The sequence below is a fragment of the Lycium barbarum genome, chromosome 3, assembly GCF_019175385.1.
Source record: "Lycium barbarum isolate Lr01 chromosome 3, ASM1917538v2, whole genome shotgun sequence".
Lineage (NCBI taxonomy): Eukaryota > Viridiplantae > Streptophyta > Magnoliopsida > Solanales > Solanaceae > Lycium > Lycium barbarum.
This window is the reverse complement of record NC_083339.1, coordinates 109,395,489-109,401,208: the sequence shown is the minus strand read 5'-3', so window position 1 is coordinate 109,401,208 and position 5,720 is coordinate 109,395,489. Positions and strand designations below refer to the sequence as shown.

Genomic DNA, 5,720 nt, shown 5'->3' with positions numbered 1-5,720 from the left:
GTTAGCTTCGTTAACGGTGCTGCAATCGAAGCAAAATTCTCCACAAATCTCCTGTAATACCCTGCTAATCCCAGAAAACTACGTACCTCAGTAGGCGTCGTAGGCCTGGGCCAATTCTTTACGGCCACGATCTTCTGTGTATCGACCCGAATACCATCTGCTCCGACGATGTGCCCCAAAAATGCCACTGAGGTCAACCAGAATCTTTAATTCCTTTTATTACTAATATTTACGTATTTATCGTTGTTTGTGTTACATGGTTCTGGTGGGTCACTGGATGCTGAAATGGAGAAGCTCATGGATGATTTGGTACCTTGTAAGGTTCGAGCAAAGCGTTGTTGTGCTACCCATCCTCGCAGCATTGCAGAGTTGGTAAAGAATGTTTTTCCCTTCTCTCTTTTTGCTTATTATCTGTGTTAATATGCAATTTAAATCAACCAGTCATTAGTTTAATAAAGCTGCGCTTGTAATTCTCTTGTGCAAGGTTCGTTCAACGCGTATAAGTGATAGAATTAGGAAGCTTCAGGAACTTGTGCCAACTATGGACAAGGTAAGTTATTTATGGGAGATCCTTTGTACATATTTTAATGTTATGCATTAATAGAAATTTCATGAGGGCTTTGATTTGTGCTAATTTGAGAAGTCTCAATAATTAGAGTTATGTTGTTTCCTCATTTTGTTACGCTCTCCAGGTTTTGACATTTTGATCAATGAATTTTATTTTGATCAATGTATTTGATGGTTGTTGGAGAGATTGCAGGAGGAGGGAGGTACTCAGTGAATTGGATAAATGAAGCTTATTTGGATGAGAATCTCATGCCATTTAAATATTCAGCTCATTTTCCATATATTGCATCCTCTGCTTTATTCTATTTCCTATAGGATCTCTTCTAATTGGTAATTTCTACGCTTCAGAATCAAACACACTGAATTATTGAATGATCCTTTTGACGATCCTTCCCAATTTGTCGACTTGATTCAAGATGCTGCACCTAAAGGAAATCCAAAAGACGAGGTAAAAAATCTAGAACTTTCCGGCCTACTTGTTCATTCCCATGAGTTTTTATACATAATCAAGTATAGATCCATAGAAGTCGAAGTGATTTAGCTTATTCATTATTTTTACATTATGCTGGTCTAGAGATGCAATGATATTCTGTTAAGTTTATTCCTTTGATGCTTCAAATTGTTGTAAACAGTATATGGATGAACTTTTAACTTTTGTACTGTAGATGATCCACCTAGGGATTCTGCAAAAGCTATTTGGTGAACCCAACGAGAAACACACTACTTTGAATTGAATGATCTAGCCTCTGTTGCATTTGTCACTTTTGGTAAGTTTTTCCTCCTTTTTGGTTCTTCTTCGCTTCTTTATTTCTTTGAAATCTTATACACTTTATGTTCAATGTTAGTTTTCCTATATCTTTGAACAATTTATTAAATATGGTCGTGATATCATCTTAATGGAAGCATCTCTGAAAAGGTCACAAGTGACTTAGATAAAGGAAGAAGAAAGTATGTAAAGAAAACTTAATGTTTGAAATGAATAATCCAGTTAAACATCGAAGCATCTACATTATGTAATTGAAAATTAAGTTTCTCATTTTAATTTGTTGTTGTGACATCATATTAGTTCACCTGTTTACTAAAATGCCATACCTTCTGCAAATTGAATGTTGACATGTGAGAAATTCATAGCTTGGATATGACAGAGGCATTTAGATTTCCCCAAAGTACCATGAGAAAGAACTACTAGGCCTTGACACTTTTGGTAATGTAATAAATGGATATTGAACCAAAAAAGGTGGAGTTTTGTGTAGGTGACTGGAATCCCATTACTCTGTAGTTTATCCTTTAACTTTTCTGAAACTGATAAATTTGATTTTGGTTTTTCAACTGTCAATTTGGTTATCTTCCTTTTTAATCTTCTAGAGTTGGCAATAATGTGATGTTCACATTAACTGCTAGATTGACTTCTTGTGTCTTTTTGAATTACTACTCCTTTTAGTGCGAAGAGGTAAAAAACGTACTATGATTGGATGAGCTGCCTCAACAATCTACTTCATATCTAGGTACGATTTATTTTATGGATAGCATTTTATGAAACATGTTTAGTATGCACTGCTATATTTCTTAGTTCGAACCTCTACCTATTTATGCATTAGTTTTCTTTTCTTTAATATCCCCAGTAAAGAAGACTTTAGGTCTATATACAAGCTTTACAAAAATACACTAAGATGTAAACTAATGAACAAGAGCTGCTTATCATATATATCCTTCCGTAGATTATCAAGACTTCTCCGATACTCTTTCACAGTTTATTGCTTGATGTTTGAGCTACAGGGCAACAAACCCATCTCCTCAAGGTTTTATGGATCACTGAAATACTTAAGACTCCGTGCAATATGTTCAGTAGCAAAACTTCAAAACCTTTTTAAACTTAAAAGTTATCTGCTCTCAGTTTTCAGTAACAGTACAATTTTTCAAATATCCACATTTATCTCTTCAATACAGAATTACGAAGTTGTTCAATTGCAAGTTGTTGGTTAAGTTGTTGCTTAATTTATCACCTCTACATTGATTCTCCAGTTACTACGAGCATTGCAGGGCGAAAAGCAAATATGCTACTGGATATACGGGAAGATGGAAGGCAATTGTGTCATGGTTTAGTGCTGAGGCAACTATCATGATGAAATATTTGCATTTTTTCAATTATGCATTAGATATTTGAGTGTACCACTGACTTTGATCTTTTTTTTTTTTTTTTTGAGGTATTTTCCAGGGGATTCGAACCCAACTTCTTCGGGGCGGGGACTTTGATCTTATATACACTTTTCAAAGTGTATCTGCCAATCAAAAAGTTATGAAATTCAGTTTAAGATGGTCTAAATTTTAATGATATAGCTTGTTTCAAATAATGATCTACATTTGGTTTCGACTTTGGAAAAGTTTATTTAATTTATACAATACTCAAGTATTAGCAGATAGAGCTGATCGTATACTCTTTAGATCTCCTTAGCACGGGCCATTCCCCCTAGTTAACAGAAGAGAGTTGAGTTCAAAATAGATGGTCATTTAGAATTAAAGCTAAGAGATATGTAAGTATATTTTTCCAGTTTTGCACTTAGTAATAACTATTTGAGATAGTAATATACATTGATTAATTAGCATAGAAAACTTAAGTGAGAGCACGTACACATACTTCAATATTGTGGTTGCTTAAATTAAGTGGGTGTTTGGCCATAAAAATTATTCACTTTTTTCCGGAAATTTTTTTCACTTTTTTTACTTTTAGAGTTTGATCATAAAAATTATTCACTTTTTTCCGGAGTTGTATTCCGGAATACTAAAAACAAGAAAAACTTGTTTTTCAAATTTTTTTAACTTTTTTCACTTTTTTACACTGCATTTCACCAAAAACTACAATTTCAAAAATTATGCTAAAATATAACTCCAACTTCAAAAATTTCAAAAAAAGTGAATTTTTTTTTTGTATTTATGGCCAAACGGACCCTAACTCACCTCCATTACTACTATGACTGCAATTATTTATTGAAGAGAGATTAAAGAAAAAAAAATATTGAAGAAGAATATTTATTGAAGAGAGAGATACTTAAAAATAATAAATAAGGGTATAATAGTCAAAAACATATAGTTTCTTAAGGGACTTATAAAAGAAATGCGACAAGTAAAGTGGACCGGAGGGAGTACTCTATCTTTGGGCCCCGTGTGATATCAAATCAGGTTGATTTGAAGTTGAAGTTTTGTAGGAACATGCAATTTGAATTTCTTAAGTTGTATTTTTTCTGTATTTTTTCTCATAATTATAAAAACTCCACAAGTTGTGAAAACTATCAAAACTTACTCAATTCTTATACAATCTTATTAAATGAGCAAACTATAGCTCATAATAAAGTTAATACGCAACTAGAGGCATTTCTAGAAAATTCAACACCTTCTTTTAAAAAAAAATGTTTTTATTACATAGGGGGTAGGGGAAGGAAAAATAGAAGAGGGGATTACAATGTGGGGATTCGAATCCTCACCAACAAGGTGATAGTTCAGGTAGCCAACCAACTGAGCTACTAAGTCCCTACAAAAAAAATTCAACACCTTCATCGAACTTTAGTTCAATAAAAAGGAGAATTGAACATGAGTTGTAGTGCTTTTTAATATAATCTTCCCACATGATACATACAATCTCTTCATGTCGAGCGTGTATTTCTGATCAGATGACCGAGAAGACGAACCAACATTGTATATTAACCAACTTATGGATTTTTTTTTATAAAATATAAACTTATGGGTTAAGTTTTACATTTAAAAAAAAAATGGTTAAAATCATGATTTGGAATCTCAAATTCTTTTTTTTTTCTTAAATTTGAGATTTGAAATCATGATATAAAGTTGAAGTTGAAAATTTTATGCAAATTTCATAAACAAACTCTAATTTGAAATTAAAATATGAAATCATGATTTCAAATCACATGGTGAGACGTCCTTGTAATTTCACATGATACACTAACACTCACCTTATGTTTGTAACATTGGATCACTTTTAGTCCTCCTTCAAACTTCTGTCTCTGTTTTACCGTTGAGGCATATAAGATAAAAGAAAATAGATTCCAGAGGCAAAATTCTCGCATCGTTATTTATCTGCTATGAATTAGCATAGAATTTGAAGGTAGAAAATATATCATAAACGTCTTTTCTTAGCATAGAAAACAATAAAAGAGCCTGTTTGGATGGGCTTAAAAAAAGCAGCTTAGAAGCTGGAAACAGTTTATAAGCCAGAAAAAAATAAGTTGGGGTAGGCCAACTTATTTTTTTTGGCTTATAAGTTGTTTTCAGCTTATAAGCTATTTTAGATAAGTTAAGTCAAATGAATCCAATTATTTTTTTGAGCTTATTTTAAGCACAAAATGGTTTTAAGCTGACCAGCAAAACACTCAAAAAAAACTGAAAACAGTTTATAAGCAACTTATAAGTCAATCCAAACGGGCTCAAAGTTTGGATACCTGTAAATAACTTATACTAACGTGGCAACTTAGAATTTTTATTTTATTTTTATTTTAGGCCCCCTTCAATCCCCAAAGGGGTACCTTCCACTAAGTTTATTTTAATCTGATAGGATCAAAATCAAATAAAAGAGTCATTGATTGACTTTTCTTTATTTACATCAAACTAGCACCAATAACAGCTATAAATTTAATTAAAACTAGTGGCTATTAGGAGCATGTCATTATACCTAATTTATTATAACTTAGCAAAAGACATAGATTGAACCTTAAATTATACCTGAAATTTTGATATCACACTCAAATATTAAAGCGATCTAGTACACATCTAAACATTTAAAATGTGAATTTATTTATCCCCCCCCACCCATGTACACATATAACCAGTTGCACAATGGGAAGTGTAACACACTCTCTCGCCACATCAGCGCCACACCAACGTCACCTTGGAAATTTCCTAAATTTTAATTTTATATTCATTTCCTTTTCTTTATTCATTTGATTTTCTTTTTATTAATTATATTTACACTAATTAACCCTTAAAATCCTCCAATAATTATATCTTCTTCATCACCACCACCCATCTCATCGGAACCACCAATTCGCCACCACCATCGCCACCAGTTTCACCACTACCATTGCCACCAATTTCACCACCACCATTTCACTGGAAGTCCGGCTCTAACCCGCCGTGAAACACCA

General features: G+C 32.8%; 1 long non-coding RNA gene across 2 annotated transcripts; it reads left to right on the top strand.

The window, feature by feature from the left end:
• The first annotated feature begins 203 nt into the window (after positions 1-203).
• LOC132634000 (uncharacterized) lies at positions 204-3,068 on the top strand. 2 transcript variants are annotated; one of them, XR_009579993.1, is made up of 6 exons: positions 204-372; positions 485-550; positions 693-1,015; positions 1,233-1,334; positions 2,009-2,072; positions 2,590-3,068. It is a non-coding gene; the product is annotated as an uncharacterized LOC132634000 (long non-coding RNA). The 2 variants fall into 2 exon arrangements; XR_009579992.1 differs by having other exon boundaries at positions 485-1,015.
• The last annotated feature ends 2,652 nt before the right edge of the window (positions 3,069-5,720 follow it).